Below are 24,306 nucleotides of genomic sequence, written 5' to 3' on the forward strand. Positions count from 1 at the left end.
CTTGCTCATTGCACCATCAGGATTCAAGCAAGCCGGGCCGAAGTCGGCTGTAATCCCAGAAACGGGTCCCCGGAAGCTTGTTTCCTTCCCAGTGTAATAATTGGCTTTTGTAGTCTGGTCTGCCCTGTTCCCATGATGCACTGGGCCAGGGACAGACTAATTTGCATACAGCCAGGTTCTGAAACTGGGATGGTGCAATGAGCTAAAAAACAGTGTTGGATCTAGCCCTGATCTCTTGACTGGGTGAGAGTATTCTGCTTAATTCAGAGACTCTGTCCCTCACCACCCCTTGTTGTAAATATTTTTGTCCACCCTAAGCGTGGAAGGGTATACTCAGACATGAGTCCCTTGCTCATTGCACCATCAGGATTCAAGCAAGCCGGGCCGAAGACGGCTGTAATGCCAGAAACCTTTCCCCGGAAGCTTGTTTCCTTCCCAGTGTAAGAATTGGCTTTTGTAGTCTGGTCTGCCCTATTACCATGATGCACTGGGCCAGGGACAGACTAATTTGCATACAGCCAGGTTCTGAAACTGGGATGGTGCAATGAGCTAAAAAACAGTGTTGGATCTAGCCCTGATCTCTTGACTGGGTGAGAGTATTCTGCTTAATTCAGAGACTCTGTCCCTCACCACCCCTTGTTGTAAATATTTTTGTCCACCCTTAGCGTGGAAGTGTATACTCAGACATGAGTCCCTTGCTCATTGCACCATCAGGATTCAAGCAAGCCGGGCCGAAGACGGCTGTATTGCCAGAAACCGGTCCCCGGAAGCTTGTTTCCTTCCCAGTGTAAGAATTGGCTTTTGTAGTCTGGTCTGCCCTGTTCCCATGATGGACTGGGCCAGGGACAGACTAATTTGCATACAGCCAGGTTCTGAAACTGGGATGGTGCAATGAGCTAAAAAACAGTGTTGGATCTAGCCCTGATCTCTTGACTGGGTGAGAGTATTCTGCTTAATTCAGAGACTCTGTCCCTCACCACCCCTTGTTGTAAATATTTTTGTCCACCCTAAGCGTGGAAGGGTATACTCAGACATGAGTCCCTTGCTCATTGCACCATCAGGATTCAAGCAAGCCGGGCCGAAGACGGCTGTAATGCCAGAAACCGGTCCCCGGAAGCTGGTTTCCTTCCCAGTGTAAGAATTGGCTTTTGTAGTCTGGTCTGCCCTGTTCCCATGATGCACTGGGCCAGGGACAGACTAATTTGCATACAGCCAGGTTCTGAAACTGGGAGGGTGCAATGAGCTAAAAAACAGTGTTGGATCTTGCCCTGATCTCTTGACTGGGTGAGAGTATTCTGCTTAATTCAGAGACTCTGTCCCTCACCACCCCTTGTTGTAAATATTTTTGTCCACCCTAAGCGTGGAAGGGTATACTCAGACATGAGTCCCTTGCTCATTGCACCATCAGGATTCAAGCAAGCCGGGCCGAAGACGGCTGTATTGCCAGAAACCGGTCCCCGGAAGCTTGTTTCCTTCCCAGTGTAAGAATTGGCTTTTGTAGTCTGGTCTGCCCTGTTCCCATGATGCACTGGGCCAGGGACAGACTAATTTGCATACAGCCAGGTTCTGAAACTGGGATGGTGCAATGAGCTAAAAAACAGTGTTGGATCTAGCCCTGATCTCTTGACTGGGTGAGAGTATTCTGCTTAATTCAGAGACTCTGTCCCTCACCACCCCTTGTTGTAAATATTTGTGTCCACCCTAAGCGTGGAAGGGTATACTCAGACATGAGTCCCTTGCTCATTGCACCATCAGGATTCAAGCAAGCCGGGCCGAAGACGGCTGTAATGCCAGAAACCTTTCCCCGGAAGCTTGTTTCCTTCCCAGTGTAAGAATTGGCTTTTGTAGTCTGGTCTGCCCTATTCCCATGATGCACTGGGCCAGGGACAGACTAATTTGCATACAGCCAGGTTCTGAAACTGGGATGGTGCAATGAGCTAAAAAACAGTGTTGGATCTAGCCCTGATCTCTTGACTGGGTGAGAGTATTCTGCTTAATTCAGAGACTCTGTCCCTCACCACCCCTTGTTGTAAATATTTTTGTCCACCCTTAGCGTGGAAGTGTATACTCAGACATGAGTCCCTTGCTCATTGCACCATCAGGATTCAAGCAAGCCGGGCCGAAAACGGCTGTAATGCCAGAAACCGGTCCCCAGAAGCTTGTTTCCTTCCCAGTGTAAGAATTGGCTTTTGTAGTCTGGTCTGCCCTGTTCCCATGATGCACTGGGCCAGGGACAGACTAATTTGCATACAGCCAGGTTCTGAAACTCGGATGGTGCAATGAGCTAAAAAACAGTGTTGGGTCTAGCCCTGATCTCTTGACTGGGTGAGAGTATTCTGCTTAATTCAGAGACTCTGTCCCTCACCACCCCTTCTTGTAAATATTTTTGTCCACCCTAAGCGTGGAAGGGTATACTCAGACATGAGTCCCTTGCTCATTGCACCATCAGGATTCAAGCAAGCCGGGCCGAAGACGGCTGTAATCCCAGAAACGGGTCCCCGGAAGCTTGTTTCCTTCCCAGTGTAATAATTGGCTTTTGTAGTCTGGTCTGCCCTGTTCCCATGATGCACTGGGCCAGGGACAGACTCATTTGCATACAGCCAGGTTCTGAAACTGGGATGGTGCAATGAGCTAAAAAACAGTGTTGGATCTAGCCCTGATCTCTTGACTGGGTGAGAGTATTCTGCTTAATTCAGAGACTCTGTCCCTCACCACCCCTTGTTGTAAATATTTTTGTCCACCCTAAGCGTGGAAGGGTATACTCAGACATGAGTCCCTTGCTCATTGCACCATCAGGATTCAAGCAAGCCGGGCCGAAGACGGCTGTAATGCCAGAAACCTTTCCCCGGAAGCTTGTTTCCTTCCCAGTGTAAGAATTGGCTTTTGTAGTCTGGTCTGCCCTATTCCCATGATGCACTGGGCCAGGGACAGACTAATTTGCATACAGCCAGGTTCTGAAACTGGGATGGTGCAATGAGCTAAAAAACAGTGTTGGATCTAGCCCTGATCTCTTGACTGGGTGAGAGTATTCTGCTTAATTCAGAGACTCTGTCCCTCACCACCCCTTGTTGTAAATATTTTTGTCCACCCTTAGCGTGGAAGTGTATACTCAGACATGAGTCCCTTGCTCATTGCACCATCAGGATTCAAGCAAGCCGGGCAGAAGACGGCTGTATTGCCAGAAACCGGTCCCCGGAAGCTTGTTTCCTTCCCAGTGTAAGAATTGGCTTTTGTAGTCTGGTCTGCCCTGTTCCCATGATGGACTGGGCCAGGGACAGACTAATTTGCATACAGCCAGGTTCTGAAACTGGGATGGTGCAATGAGCTAAAAAACAGTGTTGGATCTAGCCCTGATCTCTTGACTGGGTGAGAGTATTCTGCTTAATTCAGAGACTCTGTCCCTCACCACCCCTTGTTGTAAATATTTTTGTCCACCCTAAGCGTGGAAGGGTATACTCAGACATGAGTCCCTTGCTCATTGCACCATCAGGATTCAAGCAAGCCGGGCCGAAGACGGCTGTAATGCCAGAAACCGGTCCCCGGAAGCTTGTTTCCTTCCCAGTGTAAGAATTGGCTTTTGTAGTCTGGTCTGCCCTATTCCCATGATGCACTGGGCCAGGGACAGACTAATTTGCATACAGCCAGGTTCTGAAACTGGGATGGTGCAATGAGCTAAAAAACAGTGTTGGATCTAGCCCTGATCTCTTGACTGGGTGAGAGTATTCTGCTTAATTCAGAGACTCTGTCCCTCACCACCCCTTGTTGTAAATATTTTTGTCCACCCTAAGCGTGGAAGGGTATACTCAGACATGAGTCCCTTGCTCATTGCACCATCAGGATTCAAGCAAGCCGGGCCGAAAACGGCTGTAATACCAGAAACCGGTCCCCAGAAGCTTGTTTCCTTCCCAGTGTAAGAATTGGCTTTTGTAGTCTGGTCTGCCCTGTTCCCATGATGCACTGGGCCAGGGACAGACTAATTTGCATACAGCCAGGTTCTGAAACTCGGATGGTGCAATGAGCTAAAAAACAGTGTTGGGTCTAGCCCTGATCTCTTGACTGGGTGAGAGTATTCTGCTTAATTCAGAGACTCTGTCCCTCACCACCCCTTGTTGTAAATATTTTTGTCCACCCTAAGCGTGGAAGGGTATACTCAGATGTGAGTCCCTTGCTCATTGCACCATCAGGAATCAAGCAAGCCGGGCCGAAGACGGCTGTAATGCCAGAAACCGGTCCCCGGAAGCTTGTTTCCTTCCCAGTGTAATAATTGGCTTTTGTAGTCTGGTCTGCCCTGTTCCCATGATGCACTGGGCCAGGGACAGACTAATTTGCATACAGCCAGGTTCTGAAACTGGGATGGTGCAATGAGCTAAAAAACAGTGTTGGATCTAGCCCTGATCTCTTGACTGGGTGAGAGTATTCTGCTTAATTCAGAGACTCTGTCCCTCACCACGCCTTGTTGTAAATATTTTTGTCCACCCTAAGCGTGGAAGGGTATACTCAGACATGAGTCCCTTGCTCATTGCACCATCAGGATTCAAGCAAGCCGGGCCGAAGACGGCTGTAATCCCAGAAACGGGTCCCCGGAAGCTTGTTTCCTTCCCAGTGTAATAATTGGCTTTTGTAGTCTGGTCTGCCCTGTTCCCATGATGCACTGGGCCAGGGACAGACTAATTTGCATACAGCCAGGTTCTGAAACTGGGATGGTGCAATGAGCTAAAAAACAGTGTTGGATCTAGTCCTGATCTCTTGACTGGGTGAGAGTATTCTGCTTAATTCAGAGACTCTGTCCCTCACCACCCCTTGTTGTAAATATTTTTGTCCACCCTAAGCGTGGAAGGGTATACTCAGACATGAGTCCCTTGCTCATTGCACCATCAGGATTCAAGCAAGCCGGGCCGAAGACGGCTGTAATGCCAGAAACCGGTCCCCGGAAGCTTGTTTCCTTCCCAGTGTAAGAATTGGCTTTTGTAGTCTGGTCTGCCCTGTTCCCATGATGCACTGGGCCAAGGACAGACTAATTTGCATACAGCCAGGTTCTGAAACTTGGATGGTGCAATGAGCTAAAAAACAGTGTTGGATCTAGCCCTGATCTCTTGACTGGGTGAGAGTATTCTGCTTAATTCAGAGACTCTGTCCCTCACCACCCCTTGTTGTAAATATTTTTGTCCACCCTAAGCGTGGAAGGGTATACTCAGACATGAGTCCCTTGCTCATTGCACCATCAGGATTCAAGCAAGCCGGGCCGAAGACGGCTGTAATCCCAGAAACGGGTCCCCGGAAGCTTGTTTCCTTCCCAGTGTAAGTATTGGCTTTTGTAGTCTGGTCTGCCCTGTTCCCATGATGCACTGGGCCAGGGACAGACTAATTTGCATACAGCCAGGTTCTGAAACTGGGATGGTGCAATGAGCTAAAAAACAGTGTTGGATCTAGCCCTGATCTCTTGACTGGGTGAGAGTATTCTGCTTAATTCAGAGACTCTGTCCCTCACCACCCCTTGTTGTAAATATTTTTGTCCACCCTAAGCGTGGAAAGGTATACTCAGACATGAGTCCCTTGCTCATTGCACCATCAGGATTCAAGCAAGCCGGGCCGAAGACGGCTGTAATGCCAGAAACCGGTCCCCGGAAGCTTGTTTCCTTCCCAGTGTAAGAATTGGCTTTTGTAGTCTGGTCTGCCCTGTTCCCATGATGCACTGGGCCAGGGACAGACTAATTTGCATACAGCCAGGTTCTGAAACTGGGATGGTGCAATGAGCTAAAAACAGTGTTGGATCTAGCCCTGATCTCTTGACTGGGTGAGAGTATTCTGCTTAATTCAGAGACTCTGTCCCTCACCACTCCTTGTTGTAAATATTTTTGTCCACCCTAAGCGTGGAAGGGTATACTCAGACATGAGCCCCTTGCTCATTGCACCATCAGGATTCAAGCAAGCCGGGCCGAAGACGGCTGTAATGCCAGAAACCGGTCCCCGGAAGCTTGTTTCCTTCCCAGTGTAAGAATTGGCTTTTGTAGTCTGGTCTGCCCTGTTCCCATGATGCACTGGGCCAGGGACAGACTAATTTGCATACAGCCAGGTTCTGAAACTGGGATGGTGCAATGAGCTAAAAAACAGTGTTTGATCTTGCCCTGATCTCTTGACTGGGTGAGAGTATTCTGCTTAATTCAGAGACTCTGTCCCTCACCACCCCTTGTTGTAAATATTTTTGTCCACCCTAAGCGTGGAAGGGTATACTCAGACATGAGTCCCTTGCTCCTTGCACCATCAGGATTCAAGCAAGCCGGGCCGAAGACGGCTGTAATGCCAGAAACCGGTCCCCGGAAGCTTGTTTCCTTCCCAGTTTAAGAATTGGCTTTTGTAGTCTGGTCTGCCCTGTTCCCATGATGCACTGGGCCAGGGACAGACTAATTTGCATACAGCCAGGTTCTGAAACTGGGATGGTGCAATGAGCTAAAAAACAGTGTTGGATCTAGCCCTGATCTCTTGACTGGGTGAGAGTATTCTGCTTAATTCAGAGACTCTGTCCCTCACCACCCCTTGTTGTAAATATTTTTGTCCACCCTAAGCGTGGAAGGGTATACTCAGACATGAGTCCCTTGCTCATTGCACCATCAGGATTCAAGCAAGCCGGGCCGAAGACGGCTGTAATGCCAGAAACCGGTCCCCGGAAGCTTGTTTCCTTCCCAGTGTAAGAATTGGCTTTTGTAGTCTGGTCTGCCCTGTTCCCATGATGCACTGGGCCAGGGACAGACTAATTTGCATACAGCCAGGTTCTGAAACTGGGATGGTGCAATGAGCTAAAAAACAGTGTTGGATCTAGCCCTGATCTCTTGACTGGGTGAGAGTATTCTGCTTAATTCAGAGACTCTGTCCCTCACCACCCCTTGTTGTAAATATGATAATAGCAAAGGACCACCTGCCATGCTACAAGTTACACAATGTAACCATTTTGTTGTTTCTTGTCCTCTCCCTCGGTCCGTTGGACTTCATCTTGCCGACCCTCAGACATTGCACCTCGGCTGGACTGCCTTATCTCTTTTTCCCTCCCAGGCCACCGTCTCTCCTATCACGTATCTCATCTTTCCCCTCCCTTTCTCTATCCCCGTGGATGTCTTATTTCTCCATTAACTCTGTAGATAAGTAATATGCAATCATTTTTAGCCTAATCATTGTGTAAATGGAATCCTGAGTAAATGTACTATTTGCATAGTTACAACTCTAACTACTAGTATATGTAGTAGTTCTTTGTACTTAATATCACTATTTTGTGATTCTGAGCTTTCCCGTTTGCATCTCTCCCCTGAGTGACTCTACAACGTATACATTTCCTTTTCTGCTATGTGTATCTCTTCATTGTGGGACTCTTCAACTCGCTGACTCCCTCCCATTGTTCTCCCTAACCCCTGCCTTTCGTGGATCCTGTCTTTTTCTGGATCGCTAATTTACCCTGGTATTGAATGTGTTTTCTTTTCTGTAATGAATTGGATTTTTTTTCTTTTGCCATTGTTTGCACCTCTGTTGACCTGCCAGTTCTGATTCGCCTCCTAGCCCCCTGCACTTTGTTGCCTTTTGACTAAGCACTCCTTCTCCCCTTGTTGGGGAAAGATCCAATGATCATACTCTGGAGTCTCAGTGACCCCCCTGAGAGAGTCCACAGCATCAAGGGAGCCATGCACAGTTGAGGTATGGTATGGCGCCCCTTGCCAAAGCACTCCCTCTCCCCTTTTTGGGGAATGATCCAGTAGGTAGGCCTTGGAGTCTCAGAGACCCCTCTGAGAAAGTCAACTACTGCGTAAAGGGAGCCACACGCAGAGGAGATGTGGGAATGATACCACTTCCCCTGTGGTCACAGATTACCAGACCTTGGACGCAGCTTTTACTCGTCTAACGGTTTATGCCCCCTTCACCCTCCCCTCCTCCTTAATGCTCTGTCTCTCACCCTCCCCACCACTCTCTCTCTTTCTTTCTTTGTCTTCATCCTCTGCTCCTTTCCTCTCTCACCTGATTCTCTCCCCTTAACTCTACGCCGCCTAGCTCCCTGTCCCTTGTACCCTTTGACTAAGCACTCCTTCTCCCCTTGTTGAGGAAATATCCAATATTTATACTTTGGAGTCTCAGTGATCCCTCTGATAGAGTCCACAGCTCCAATGGAGCCACTCTCAGTTGAGGTATGATTTGGAACACTCCCTTTCCCTTTTTTGGGGAAGGTTCCAGTAGATAGGGCTTGGAGTCTCAGAGACACCTCTAAGAGAGTCCACTGTGTAATGGGAGCCTCTCGCAATGGAGATGGAGGAATGATACCACTTCCCCTGGGATCACAGTTACTGGACTTTGGATGCAGCTATTACTTGTCTACCGGTTTGTGCCCCCGTCACCCTCTCCCTCCTCTTTTATGCTATGTGTCTCATCCTCCCCCTCCTCTTTCCCTCCTTCGTTCTTTGTCTACTTCCCCTGCTCCTAACCCCTCTCCCTCTCCCCTGAATCTCTCCCCTGCCTGCTTTTTCCCTAACATACATGTCCTTATTGTTTGTCTCGACCCAACATGTAACTATGTAGCTATGCTCTAAAACTGTGTAAACTTTGTAAAGATGTAACCTTCAACTATGATCTGATACTCATGTAAAGCGCTCTGATACCCCCGGGTCTGGCCAGCGCTATATAAAACCTTTCAAATAAATAAATAAATACATTTTTAACTCGTAATACGGTCTGCGGACCTTGCGCAGCTTTGTCGCATTGGAGGCGTTATTGCACCGTCACCCCTTGGCCAAAGTCATAATCAGGCCCTAAGTTACTACAAAAAAAACTGTAGCAACTATAGCACTACAGATGGCCACACCCTGGATCTGCAACTCCTTTCCATAGAAAATAATGAAGACAGGGATATTAATCAACACTCCATAGGAAGCATTGTTAATTTAAATCAACTTTTCGAAAATATTAAAACATTTAAATACATATATAGTTTAATATTACACACGTTCATAAAAATGGACATCATTTTTATTTGATGCTAAAAGTATTTTCTCATTTTATAATTGACATGCCAATAAATGTTATTAAAATATTATTGAATTATTTTTAGTTAATTTAGGCAACACTTTTATTATCATATTTTTATTTAGTTTTACATTTATTTTTTAATATAAACTTTAGAAAAATAATCCAAAAGAAATGTAATATATTTCAAAGTGTATTAGAGCAATATAATTGTTTCTTTAGTTCTACATTCAAAATAATTAAATACAATTATTTTACCCCAATATTTAACAAAATATTTTTACAAACTTTTTCAAGGTTGAATAAACTTGTTTTCTTTTACCAAGGAACAATCTCACAACCAGGGTGTAGATCTCCATATTGTAAAGTATAGGAAATGTTTTACCATACTTTACAATGTGAATATCTGAAATATCTTGACATAATTATTATAAGTGCACAACCACCAAAAGTATACTGCAGCACTATGAAATTAATTTATAACTAAATTAATTTAGAATTAAATTTTAAATTAATGTAAATATTTTAAATTATATTCTTTTTCTCATGTTTAAATGCGAACATGCCTTTAAAACTAAAGTAGAAAAATAGAATTATTTTATTATGCATTAGAAATTGTTAAATATGCTTTGTTGCTTTAATTTTTTATTTAAAAAGTTAATAAAATATTTTATAATGAAAAAATAAATACATGTTTTTTGTATATTAACTTGTAATAATTCGATTTTTAACTGTTTTAATTAATGTATTTAGTTTAGCATTTTTTCCTATTTTATTAAGTCCCTACTGCCATTGATTTCCATGGAAGGGTGTTCTAATCCCAGTATTTGGCCATATGTGGTGCTGGACTTACTTCAGCCCTGAGCTGGAGTAATTTACTAATGTTGTGGGTACCAATTTTAATGGTAGTATCTTTACTCATGCAGTTTGTTAATAGCAATGGTTTTACTTTTTTTGTGGGTAGGTGCTTGTTTCTCCCACCCAAAACCCTGCCTTAACCCCTTGTTACTCCTCCTTACTCTCTTCACACTTAGTAGTACGTTTTTCCCCATTTTACAGCTCCTTCCCTCTGTCCCTGTAAAATGTACTACTAAACAATATAAGAAGACCCAAAACATGGTGAAGAAATCTCTGCACATAAAATGATAAGAGAGGTATAAACTCCACAAATAGGTTTGGGAATAGCATTTTGTAGTATGTTTGTAAATAGGCCTTATTGACATTTTTGATTGCCTTTCTAAAATATTTTATTAGGGCCTCCGGTTATCTAAATAAACTCAAATAAGTCAGTGGAACTAACCAATAACGTTAGGAGTTAAGCTATGAACTGTGGACCTCCAGTCCATTTTGGATTGATGGAAAGTCTGTGTAATATTTTAGAATACATTTTTTTGCGCCCAAAATAATTGATTCATATAGTGCCAACATACTTTTGTTTTATAGGTATGAAAACACAGCTCATTGAAATGCAAACATCTCTACATGTCATAGATTGAACAAGAGGCAGACAATAAGATACATATTGTCTTCTTTCTCCTGTATGCTTCTAGGTTCTTGCATCCATATTAACAAATGTGTCTATAAGGACTTCCAAAAAGAGCTTTTGTGATTTATTTGGCAGAAAAATCAAAGAGAACTCCAGTCAAAGTATTGAAGCCTCATACTAAAGAGGGTGTACTGGAGTTTTCATATCGCCGGGACCATTGTATGGGAGCTCAACTGAGGGTACAAGGTCAATGGTTACTACATTGCTCTAGAAAACATTGGCTCATGGACAGCATTCAAGCTGCTCGCTGCATTTGATACACTGTGTGGCATCCTAAGAGACAGATTTGATAGGTAGCAGTCCTGTATTTTTTCATACACTTAGTCAGATTTTTGTTATTCCATTCTGAATTGTTGCTATACATAGTATTACAATGCAGCAGTGGTGGCTCGCAAAGCTAACGCTGTGGGGTGGTGAGGTGGGGTGGGAGTGGGGCTCTGTTGGATGGGTAGGGGAGTCTGACATACGACAGAAAAGGTGAACGTAAATAAATATCTGCTGCCGTATGTCGACTCCACTACCCCACTACCCAGCCCCGCCACTGCCCTCCTCACCGCCCCAGCTTAACCTTTGCGAGCCGCCACTGCAATACAGTTTATACATTTTTTGATATGACGGTGTTATATTAATACAGTCATATGCAAAATAAAGTTACTAATTCCTAGTGCATCAAATCTCAATACAATGTGAAACACCTTTAGAACATTCCAGTCTTAAATTCTGAATCTTTTACGATCATATATTCTAAAAGTATACAGCTGCTGTTTTTTCATTATGTAAACTTCTCAAGACTGTATTAGAACAAAGAATTAAGATGAACTTTTTGAGAGTGTGATGTTACCAGGGGTCATATTCTCATCACATTATCAAAATAAGTCCACTAACTGTCATATGAGAAAAGGGAGTAATCACTCAATATGGCTTCCACAGCATTAGTACAGTGAAGTATTGCACATTGAATTCTGATACCCAATGAGATTTACTAACATATCTCTGAGTGACATGCAGTGTAGAGCAATGATGGAAATGTGTAAGGATGTTACACAAGGCCATGGTGCATGTAACAACTCAAGGCCATTAGTATAAAATGATCTCCAACCCAAAATCCACTGCCAAGCTCATCTAAGCCATGGAGGTAGTTATTTTTTAATTGGGAGTTAGTTTGAGACAACAGTGACAGTGAAGGAGGAAGAAGTGCATATTCAGACAAAGGATCACTCTCATTGATCTCAGGGATGTGAAGATGATCCAGGTATACAGACTCAAGAAGGAGAACATCCTTAAGTTGTTGAAGAAGATTTCATCAATTTTTCTACCAGCAACAGTAATTTCCAATGCCATCACATGCCAAACAGGATGGCAGTCATACACATGTTGGACTTTGGCTCTTTCTAGAGAACCTCGGGAATGTTGACTGGCATAACACAGGGTGCATTTTCTGCATGATGCCATCTGTGATGGATGTTAATCTCATACTCACTCAACAGTACCTACTGCTTCCTAAAACCAGCCATTAAAAATAATAAACAACCGAACTAGGATTTTACAACATTGCAGTACTTCATTACTATGTATGAGCAATTGAATGCACCCATGTGCAATTGGTGCCACCAGCAGTTACAGCATATATTTTCTGCAATAGAAAACATAATTATTCCATCAATGTGGAGGCAATTGTGAACCATAATGGATTACTCACAAATGTTAGCCAAGTAACCTGGAAGTGCACATGTACAAATTTCAACATTTAAAATGCCCCAGGTGTAAATTACATGCTGCTGATATAACACACATGTTTGTAACCTGGCCAGAATTGGATATTTTTTGGTTAAATGTTCGGAGGGCCTTATCTCAGAAGTTGGGGATAGAGGCATCTTTATCGCTTAGGGAGGTCATGTTGGGTTATAGCTCCGAGCATCCTAAAAATAATAGCTTATTTTCTATACTGTTAGTTTCGGCTAGACTAACTATATCCAGAGAATGGATTTCTCCAAAACCACCATCGGTTATGTATTGGTGGCGGTTGGTAAGACAAAGTTATGATATGGAGCAGGCGCTGGCTAAAGTAAGAGGCCATAACTCAATGGTAAAGTTTATGACAATTTGGGGGTCATTATTTTTGAATGACTAAAGTACTGTGTTAAATTGATTTAGTTTGAAAGGATGTAAATATAGTCAATATGACATTTGTTTCTTTTTTCTGATATCTTTTGTATACATTGTTGAATGATTTTGTACTAATCTCCAGTTGACCAATAAATTAAAAAAGAATAATATACAATAAAAAAAGCGAAAAAGGAGCCATTAAGAAATCTATTAGATACCTGGGGGTAAGCATAGTCCATGATCTTGATAGTGTTGTGGTCAGGAAACTGGAGAGAGATACATTGGTGGTAAAATGGTAGACTCTACGCTTAGGGATCTATGGTAGGGATAATCTTTTCTAAAATGCAGATTTTGCCCAAGTTCAACTATTTATTTGATAATATCCTGCTCACGTTTGGGAAGAAAGACCTGGGTAAGATCGAAGAGAGAGTTGCATCCTTCTTATGGGCCTCAAAAGGCATTAGATATCTTGGAAAAAGTTGAGAAGAAAATTGGCTAAAGAGGGACTAATTCTCCCTGATGTTCAGTTCTATTGATTGCATTTTAATTGAAAAACTATAGGGTGCAGCTCTCTTGCCCTCATGAGACCTGTATGGGGGTACTCTATAAAATAATGTTAAAAGTTCCTAGGAGTAAAGGTTTATTCATACATTTGGACCCCCTAATACTTCAGAAATGTGAGATTGAAGGACCTGAGTTCGGCAGCAAGATTGTGGTTTGATATTAGGGCACTGTTAGGAGTCCTATACTATAAAAAAACTGTTACGGCAAGTGGTATTCACATATTTTAGAGGCAGCTGAATTAAATATCAGACCAACATATAGCATATAGTAAGACAACTATCCAAGGAAGAACAGCAGGTCCTTTGGCAAGTATCATATAATTTACTATAGTGAGCAGTCAAAACTGCCTCTCTCAAGAAAATAAAACTGTTCACTGTCCACAGAATCTACTGGACTCCTGTATAGCTGGCGAAAATTAATGAAAGCAAAGATCTAGAAATTTAAATATAAATATTTAAATGTAATTATAGTCAATATGATAATTGTTTCTTTTTCTGAAATCTTTTGTATACATTGTTGAATGATGCTGTACTAATCTCCAGTTAACCAATAAATAAAAAAATAATAATATATATTACACAAAAAAAGAGAAGAAGGAGCCATTAAGGAATCTATTAGATACCTGGGGGTAAGCATAGTCCATGATCTAGATATTGTTGTGGTCAGGAAACTGGAGAGAGATACATCAGTGGCAAAATGGTAGACTCTACGCATAGTGATCTATGGTAGGGATAATCTTTTATGAGATGGTCTCAAACAGAGCCCCCTAGTTGGTTAGACTGGCAGAGAGCAGCTCTACATCTTTGAGCTGGATAAGAAGATTGTGGACAAGGGTCATCCTCATACCCAGTCTGTATGGGACCCATTAGTAAGAATGTTGGAAGATTATAGGTTTCAATGATTAAACCTCAACCACTGATCACAGTGCAATTGTCTCTTGGCATTGTAAAGAGTGAACTGGCCACTGATCATAACTGTTGGTGAGCGTTAGAGGCTATAGCAACTTGGGTGTGTGCTCATTTCAGGCTATAAGAGGACAAAAAGAAAATCATTAATCCAGCATGGATCTCTAACTTTTCAACTACTCCTAATATGGTTTAATATCTCTTTCATCAGGTGATCGCGGCTTGGGCACCATCATTGATTATTAACCTAATTTTCAATAACTCAGAAAGAGGGACAGGAAAAAATCAACTCTGAATTAAGAAAAATCTGCAATGTAGTGGAGTGAACTTTTGGCATCTTCAAATCACGTTTCAGTTGCTTGGACCAGTCACCTCTAGACACTCCGAATGGTGTGTAAAATAATATTGGTATGTGCAATACTGCACAATATATGTGCAAAAACACATCTTGAATGGGACTCTGAACGTCCAATTACATTTGAGGAGGAAGAGGAAGAAGTCTCTAACACAGAAATTGTGCGCCCAATGGGAGGACACACCAGAAGAAAGTATTTGGTCCCCACTTCTTACCCTTAATTCAATAAAAAAGTAAAAATATTCTTGTCCTAACTGTGCACACATGCCAAGTCAATAAACATGTCTGCTTTTCAACAGAATTATGAAGTAATGGTGTTCTGTTTTTGTCAATTATGAAATGTGCAATTTACGTACAAGAACCCTCAGAGTAAAGCATATATCACTGAATGTAATATTTGGTATAGCAAAGGTTTCAGGTGGGATTAATTTGCAACATCTCACATCTGAAGCTTGAGCAAGGCACAGATGTGTTATCTTTGGATGTATGATGACAGCTGAGTAGAGTCATTGAAGATGCTTCAACATAGGTATATATCATTTTCTTCACATGTACTAATGCCATCAGAGTAGTATTGCATATTGTGTCTCACAATGACATGATCAAATAGGCATTTGGTGAGACTGGTTCATACTCCATGATTCATGCTGAATATCTAGAGCATGCACACAGCAGAAGAGGTGATGTGTGTAGGTGACTATGTGGATAATCCATAACACTTCACGACACCTCCTGTGTTTCACAGAATGTGATAGGTATAAAGAATCTATTTGCTCTCATCAACAAAAAGGAATTATGCAAAGTCTCAGGTATGACCTATGGACTCATGGGGCCATGTAATCATGAAATGATTACCATGGTTAGTGAGTTACGTAAGTATATTAATTCAAAACCTATATAATGTTTACTGGCATTAAGCTATTCTAACCAACTTTGTGTGGCTATGTGTGTGATACTAAGTCAAAAATAATGTTGCCCAATGCATGTTGCTTCAAAGGGATACCTTGTGCCTTGGCATACACCCATTTATATGTGCAAAATATTACAGTAATATACCATCAGCTGTAAAATATTAAATATTCTAAAGCAGTGTTTCAGCAAAGGGACTTACACAACTCAGTATATCCCTTTTGTAGGTCATGACATCTGCAGTTAAGAAAACATGGTAGTGTCAAAGGACGTATATGTACACGTCCAGTACAAAACCTACAGGCAATTAAACACATCTCACAACATATGTAACTAACTGTATGTTTCACATACTGTAACTTTGTGCTCACACTATGTAGATCACAATTGATTTACACTCTGTTAAGGTACCATTTTGTTGCACGTTTTTCTTTGTGCCCCGAACAGCCCACTGACCAAAAGACAAAGAAGATGGTAAGAACACAGACTTGTGCTGTGCAATCTTCAAACATTAAAACTGCTTTTTCCTCTACCTGTGACTGTTTAAATTTAACTCTATGTTTCTGTGCAATTTGTACTTTTACAAGTGCTGACTTTTCAATCCGTAACTGTTTACATTTCTCTCTCAGTTTTCCTGTGTACTATGTTAAGGCCTGTAAAGGCAATCCCTCTGCACCCATGTCCCTGTGTTTTAAAAAGATAAAAAGACAAACTACACCTCCGAGGCTGAGCAGACTGTGATTAAGAGACTGCTTTATCTGCTTTATGGTTCAAACTTTGTGCATGTAGCCCTCGCTTTTGGCTAGAAGAAGTGATATGTTCAATTGTGTGAAACGCAGCATTTTAGTGACTTTAGATGTGGGCAGCTCCCTGCCCCCTGTCCACCAGCCTTTACTTTCCTATAGCTCCCAAGCAACCATGAACCCTCCTTGAGGGGCAGGTTACAGTCCCCTGCCCACCCCCTGAGCTTTTCTGATTAGAACTCTAGCAATGCCTCCCACCCCCAACCATGTCCCTGTGTTTTTAAATGGTAAAAAGGCAAACTATACCTCAGAGGTTAAGCGAATTCTGTTAAAGATACTGATTAATCTGATTAATAGTTGAAACTGTGTCTGGAAAGTATATGTTGCACACGTGTTTGGCTAAAAAAATGATTTGTTTAAGTGCGCGAAAAGCAGTATTGTTAGTGGCCTTAGAATTCAGCCTTACCTGGATGAAGGGTTGAACAGTACATGCAAAATGTGATTTGAGCCTGTCTTTATCCAAGGAGATTCAGACTTCAGTAGTGGGTTCTTGCCTACCTGCCTGTGCTTAAGGTCACATGCCCCTTTGTAGTGTAGCTCCTATTTTCCCAATAGGCTCTGCGCATTGGAATAGTACCTACAGCAGTAAAGGCCTAGGCCAGACGTTAACTAGGTCTACTACTGTCGATACTAGACTTAATTTTTGGGTTTGCCAGCTAAGCTCAGAGTTCGCTAGAAACTTTCTCGAATGTTCAAGGAAGGATTAACTTCCCTGATTAGACAAGAAGGGATTTAGTTTCTGACAACCATAGAACATGACAACTTTGCTCTCCCCTAATCAAGAGTCAATCTCGAGAGTCGTGTGAGCACAAGGCAATTATTTTACTCAGTCAGTACGTGCATTCTTAGTCTCATCAGAATGTAGAGAAAAGGAAGAGACGGGCGTGTTCATTAAAAGATGTTATTTATTGATCAGTCTCTTTTCTCGTACAAGAGAAATGGATCGATATTATTGCAATACTTATAGTTAAGTAAAGTGCATACATTAGAAGCAATAGTATAAAATAATACTGTAAAAACATTGATATGGTTTCTGAGCCATATGATGTTTAAAATGATTAAAATATATTTACATACACATATACATTTGACTAAACGTACTCAACTGGTGTTTCTAAATACGCCTACCCCGTGTACCTGACCTAAGTCTAATGCGTGGGCGGGAATAGAAAGTTACAGTTTAAGTTAAGTTTGTTTTTGCCAAGTGAATAACTAAAGAATTCTCTGTGAGGGGTTATTCAGTTCTGTACCTGGAATTTAGGATGAATGAGGAATGGTATCTCTTTCTCTGCTCTCGATATTCCAGGCTGCCTGCGAGGGCTGCCCGGAAGCGCCGGTGCTGGGTCTCTCGGCTTGAGATAGCAGCGCGTCTCTCAGCGCGTCAGGAAGGCGGGGCTGCTGCCAGCGGGGTCTGCTTCTGCTCTCGGCTTCGGCAAGTATGGCTGCTCCGTCTTGTCACCACGCGTGTGTTTGCATAGGGCAAGGTCGGCAATATTTATACCTTAAAGGTGCCGGGATTGACGTAAGGATGGACATAGGTACGTCAATAAAGATGTCATACGACTTGCTCGTTAGCACATTCTTTACTAAAGTTCTCTGTGAAATCAAAACAATGGCCGCACGGATTATCCAGGTTGTCATAGGTTTGATTTGTTATGAGAACGTCGTATGCCTTATCAGGGGCTGGAGGAATGTCGCTTGTCTAATTAGATCTCAAGCGTTATGACCTAATCAGATAACACGTTCCTGTGCCGTAGTGTGACTGCGTCAGATAACGGTATCTGCATCATGGGGGTTTTCTTGCCTCATGGGCTGACTGTTAGTTAACTAGCTAGGTAGTTTAACCAGAATAGGGTCAGGAATAGGGGGATCGATTCAGAACCTATAGAAATACACGACACCCACTCCACGCTAACTATGGTCATATCTACTAATCTATGCATAGTATAACATAGTACAACATACTATAGAGTATAGTGTATACCTTACCACCCCAAAATACATAAATGCATTTTGAAATTTTCAAATATACTGAAAAATTGCAGTCATATATATTGTATGCACTTAAGCTATGAATTAAATGCCAAATTAAACACGCATTGTTATGCATTATTGCTTTTTGGTATATGAGAAATACACATGAAATGGCTCTTAATATAGCTATACAGAAAGGAAGGTCGAGACCATTTCATCACATAATATAATATTTGTGAACATACCAGCGGGCAGCTAAAGTCTATATAAAGTATCTAAAATAGAAATCTTAGTTCTCTAGGAATAGTTTCTTACTTTAAGCAGAAGATCAGTGTCCCGGGGAAAAAATATATAGAAAATTTTTTTAAGGGCTTGCTGAAAAAAGTTGCTGTCCGTGAACTGGATTGTAATTGTTCATGTGACTTTATTTTTAAAGTTGAAGGCCGAATTCAGGGAACGCCGTGTGCGAGTTTACTCAAAAGTCTCTATTTCTGTTCCGGAGAGAACATCATATCATTCAGGCTTTCGAAAAAACTGTCAACAGCTTCATGGGAAAGTTCCACTAAGTCGGAAATAGGGGTAACCATGCATTCGTGTGCATGATTGTCTCCATTGACATTCTGATTTGCATTGCTGACAGAAGGTCGTACCTGTTCGATGCTGCTTTCATCTTGAACTTCACTACTCTTCAATCGCAGTGGTGAAGATTCCAGGAATGCCGTCATCAGAATTGGCAGCCTTTGAGGGCAGCACAGTGCGTGAACCTTGGTAGGAACCAACAGTGTATCTGCATCCACCGGCGCATCCGATTGTAGCGTCAGACAGGTGTCTAACACGCATTCTTCTCCGCATAGCAGACACCTTAGTACAGGTAAAACACACCTTTGCCACATTGGTCGAAATGATAGAAACCAAGTCATGTTTAGGTCTCTAAGCCGGGAGAGTCCCAGGATTTTTGATATCCGGTCCCGGTATCCAATGGCTAGGATCGTATCTTCCATTGTCGCGAGAGTTTGATCTGTGACATGGGTTGCCATAACGAAAAATAAGGACTAAGAATAGGATTCCTGCAATTAGTCCCAGGATCAGGGGAAGTCCGCCAAAAATCGAATGGACGAAATCTGGAAAAATACCCAGTATGGCTTTGAATGGTGTTAATGCCATCGAAAATACTGTCTTAAATACCTTTGAGACCCCAGTGGTATCAGAAATATTTAAGATTTCGCTCAGGATTTCCGCGAAATGTTCGGGGGAATTAGTTGATAATAATGTATGTATCTCTGCAGTCGTCCTTGCGACTTGTAGATCATACGTTTCTTTAGATGACGTGAGCCTTGTAGGCGTCTGAAGAAGCACTGTTTTCATTCTGCTTAAAGTATCTATTCGAATAGAAGTAATTTTCAAACCGGGCCATGCCCTTGCCTCCCTGTCTGGAAAGGAGCTGGGGAATAAAGAACGTCCACAGCACTTGACCTTCGCCGTCGTAGTGACGAGATAAGGAGTCCCGGGCATAAGACTACAACATCTGCGGTCTACAATAAGAATGTAACTCCCATTATAGAGTCTTTGAAAGAATGGTTCTATTTCAGTTGCAGGTGCGCCTTGCTGGTGACATGAAAGGTTGTATGAATTCCCTTCACAGGCTCCGTGCAAACTAATACCGTTACACAGAAGTGTGCCGCTTAGTGACATAGCACAATTGTTGCCACTAAGAAACACTTTCTGTCCTTTGTTACTGACACATGCATGTGAATAGGGCAGGTTCCAAGTTGTTTTAAGGTACCCCTTTCCCAATTTCTCGTACATGCCAGCCTGTATATATTTTTGGCAGTATTGAAACCTAAAGGTTGAGATTGGAATATTTATGATTCCGTGGATTATCCATTCACTGACAGGTCGTTCTGACATTGTCATTGGTAATCTTTCTAGTTTTTCAATGCTCAAGATTGTATAATCAGCACCCTTCTGCGCCATACCGATTTGTCTATCAGTAAGGTTAAAGATTTGGAATAGTGACGTTGTGTTGATTAAACGCCAAGGCACATAGCCTGAACGCAGATTTTGTAACGTCCAGCCAAGCTGTACAATGGAACGCAATTGTGACTGTCCATGTTGTAATAACAGTAAGTCTTGCGATAATATATCGATTGCTGAAGACACAATGCTGTCCAATGAAAAAATTCTGGAGGACAGAGTCATTAACCCATTGTCCACTACAGAAAGTGATTTTTCCAAATTACTACGGTCAATTTCCCGTATTCTCTCTGCTGTTTCAATTTGAGTTACCTTCCAGGCCTCATTGTATGCTGCATATACAGAGGCTGCTATGAAACGCTTTTGACGCTGTTTGCGTGGTCCCAGTATGAAATCACGCAAGTCAGCACCATCAGTAAGTAAAGTTAGGTGTTGCTTAATTTCAGGCAGTGTGGAAGTTTGTAGCCATTGAAGGCATAATTTGCCCACACTGTAGGTTGTTATTATCCCTGGGTGATGTCTTTGGGGATATCTAGGGTCTGGCCTGGTCATTTTGAAGCCCTGTGTTTTATTCAGGAATCTATCTTGACAGTTATTTGTATCTGTGGGCCAGATCAACCATTGTTTCCAATCAGGATGTGTTCTGTTTTGGTTAAGTATATGGCTTATGTCTATTTCTTCATCTGTATCAGAGTTATTGCTAAACATTGTTGGCTTTGGAATAGACAGGTTATTTAAATCTTTGATTTTGGCTAAGCCAAGACAGGTGGTTTGTTGAACAGTGTCATTTAAAAATATCATTTGTTCTGGGATCATGCAGGCTCTAAACAAAGCTTCTAAACCCTGTACTTGCCATTCTTTTGTACCCCAAACACTTTTCAAATCAACATTTTTGTCCCAATAATCAAATCCAAAAGTATTCATTTTTTCAAAGAATGAATCTGAATATATTTGTGTTGGTTATCATGGTTTTCATCCCTGTCTTGTTTGACAATTTGTAATAAAATGTTTCAGCATTAGTTATGTTAAAACCTGAAAAATATGAATATTTGTCATAAACGGTTCTAGAGCTCCCTTTTGGAGGTGTAGCACAATGTTCCCATTGATTATAATTTAAAACATTTCTAGGTTGTGCAGATTTATGCAAGAAATGGTTACCATAATGGTTATAGCAATACATACTATCATAATTTGTAGAATCTTGCAAATAATCATGTTTTGTAAATTTAGCAGACATTACTAAGTCAGACATCATATTGTTTATACTTTCAAAGTCCCAATCATCAGCAAATGAGTTTGGTTTTGCAAAGTCACTCAAGGAGATCTTGATTTGGTGTGGATATTTCAGGATCTCGACCGGACCATAAATTTCATAGTCAGTGTTGTCCCATGCTACCCCACCAGGTATTGGAATTGCTGTGAAGTTGGCTGAAGAAAGTTCTGAAGAAAGTTCTCGTTTCTCGACGTGTGAAGATGTGTGTGGTTTGAGGACCAAGTTGATGTTCTGACTTGCTGTGTCCATTTTAGCATATTTTCCCTCAATGAAGCGTCCCAAGGTAAATACCATGATGAGCCAAAGTATGAGGATAAATGCACCAAAACCCACCCAAAATTCAATCCATGGAGTAACCAGATATGTTTCTTTCAGTTGTTTCAAAAGTTCCTTAGCTTTGTCTTTAAAGGATTTTGATGATGGCTGTGTCTTTTGTTCGCTGAAACCTTCAGAGGAATCATCGAAGTTGATGAAGTAACCAGATGCAGTTCTGTCAATTGTTCCAATTGGTTCAGGATTTTTGTTTCTTGCATTTTCACTTGGAACTTCATTGTAGATTGGTGTGTCTCTGCTAAATGTCTTTATTTGGGTTTTCAGAGGTCTGAGTTCTATTGCATTGTTGCATAGTCCTTGTTGTTCTTCTTTAGGCGTTTCGAATGTGATGAGCCTCTTTGTTAGGACCTCTGTACTGGTAGCAAACCTTGGTGTTCTGCTACTTATTGGGAGTCCACTTGGCCTACTGTTTGTTATCGGCCACATGTTGTGGTTTTACCAGGTCGATGGATACAACTCGGTTCTCCTTTTTTCCAGCAAGTGGCGGTAGTACAACTGATCTTGTCCCGTTGACAGACAAGACAGGAACTGCTTTTCTGTAAGAAGGCCCAAATTCCTTCTTTACCGCGATCTTCTCTCTGACTAGATCCCCGACTTTTGGAATCCAGACAGGTCTTGCTGGGACAGGTGGTGAATCTTCAGTGGTCGTTGGCTGTTGTTTCAACTGTATGTTGCTCAGGTCTTTTCTTGTTTTGTTTAAGTCCTGCAAAATAGCCAAACGGTCTTTGACATCAAAGGTTTTTTCTATTACCACTGAAGTCTGACTATCAAGGTCAGAGATCAACATCCTAGTTCCGAATAATAATTCGTACGGACTGAATCCCTTCAGAGAATTTCTTGGCAAGTTATTTAGACTACGTTGGACACTTATTAGATGTTTGACCCACCCAGCTCCCGAACCTAATACCTTTGCCGTTATAGATTGCTTTATGTCACGGTTTTTTCTTTCAACAATTCCGTTCCCCTCAGGGTGAAATGGACAAGAGTACCGCAATTGCACGCCCATGCTGACCATGGCCTCCTTATAAGCCCGAGAGCTAAAAGCAGGACCATTGTCCGAATGCAGAATGCCAATTGCGTATGTGCCGATAAAGACCCGCAAATCTTTTATAACAGTTCTGGCGTCAGCCGTTCGCTGGGGCCACATCCATATGAATCTCGTGCATGAGTCCACTGCGACCAAGATATATTTATAGTTACCATCCCTTTGTAAGGGACCGCAGTGGTCTAGATAAACACATGCTAATGGTTTATCCGAGATTAGAAGGGGCGTCTGTGCTGGACGTCTCACAGTTGATACTTTCATTTTTTGACATATTTCACATGCTAGAACATAGTTCCTTGTTTGTCTTCTCATTTGTGGCCACCAGTATCTCTGTTTTAATAATGATACTGTGGCTGAGACGCCAGCATGGGTAGAAGCAAGCCCTTCGTGTGCCGCTATTATTAGTCCTAATCTGTGTTCCATGTTTGGAATTGCCCTATCCCCCACTCCAGGGATTCGAGCAAAAGGAACATTGTTTTCATCAGTTATGTATGAGTATTTTACTGAAAAGCCTTTAGGGAGTGGTTCTATCGAATCCTTTTCTGAAGCGCTGACAGCTTGTAATATTTCGCTGTCTATTTTTGTTTTTGACCGGGTGACGGCTGCTACGGAAGCCGTTTGCACAGCTGCTTTCGCGGCCTCATCAGCCAATGAATTCCCTGCAACGTGAACGCCATCACGTTGATGACTCAGTGTATGTATCACGTGAGTCTTTGGTAGTTCTTTTTGTAAAAGAGCTACTTGTTCCCAGAGCATTTTATGCTTGATTGTGCCACCTTTCGCATCCTTGAAACCGTTCTGAAGCCAGATCTGCAAGTATTCATTATAAGACTGAACGCAATAATACGAATCGCACACTATAAGTGTGGGGAATTCTCGATCGGTATTTTCAAGCGCCATCTTGAATGCTAGTAGTTCAGCTCGCTGAGCTGTGCAATCTCCTAGAGATTGTGTTTTAGTGAGGGTTGGTTTAAATTTCCCTTCGTGCCAACGACCTTTAACAATCGCGCACGCAGCACTGTAAGCTTGTTTACCCCCTACTGCGGGTTGTGCTGATCCGTCTGTATATATTATACAGCCGTAGTGTTCTAGAGGCAGAATTTCGGTTGGCGGAGGACATTCAAATTCATATTGGAGAAATTCTTGTGTTTTTAAGTAAGGATCAAATTCGTACACCACGTCTGTTGCAGCAAGAGAGTTAGCCCATTGTATCCATCTCGGATGGAGTGCTTTAGCATTTGGAATGCTTGCCTTTGTTACCGCCTCTAAGGCTGGTATTGGTGTCACGATTACTATTCGTTTACCTTGTGCCAGGGCTCGTTCTTTTGCTATAGCTGTCTGTGTTGCTGTAAGAATTTTTTCCGTTGGGCTAAATTTCATTTCAGCCTTAGTGTACAAGTGTGATTTGAATGCAATTGGTACCTTATCTCCCTCATTAGAGGTTAGGTATGTGAATCCGCATCTCCCTGGGATGACTCGGATCACAAGGTTGCGTGTATTATCACGGGTTTCTAATTTTGTT

The sequence above is a fragment of the Lissotriton helveticus genome, chromosome 4_1 (assembly GCF_964261635.1).
Source record: "Lissotriton helveticus chromosome 4_1, aLisHel1.1, whole genome shotgun sequence".
Lineage (NCBI taxonomy): Eukaryota > Metazoa > Chordata > Amphibia > Caudata > Salamandridae > Lissotriton > Lissotriton helveticus.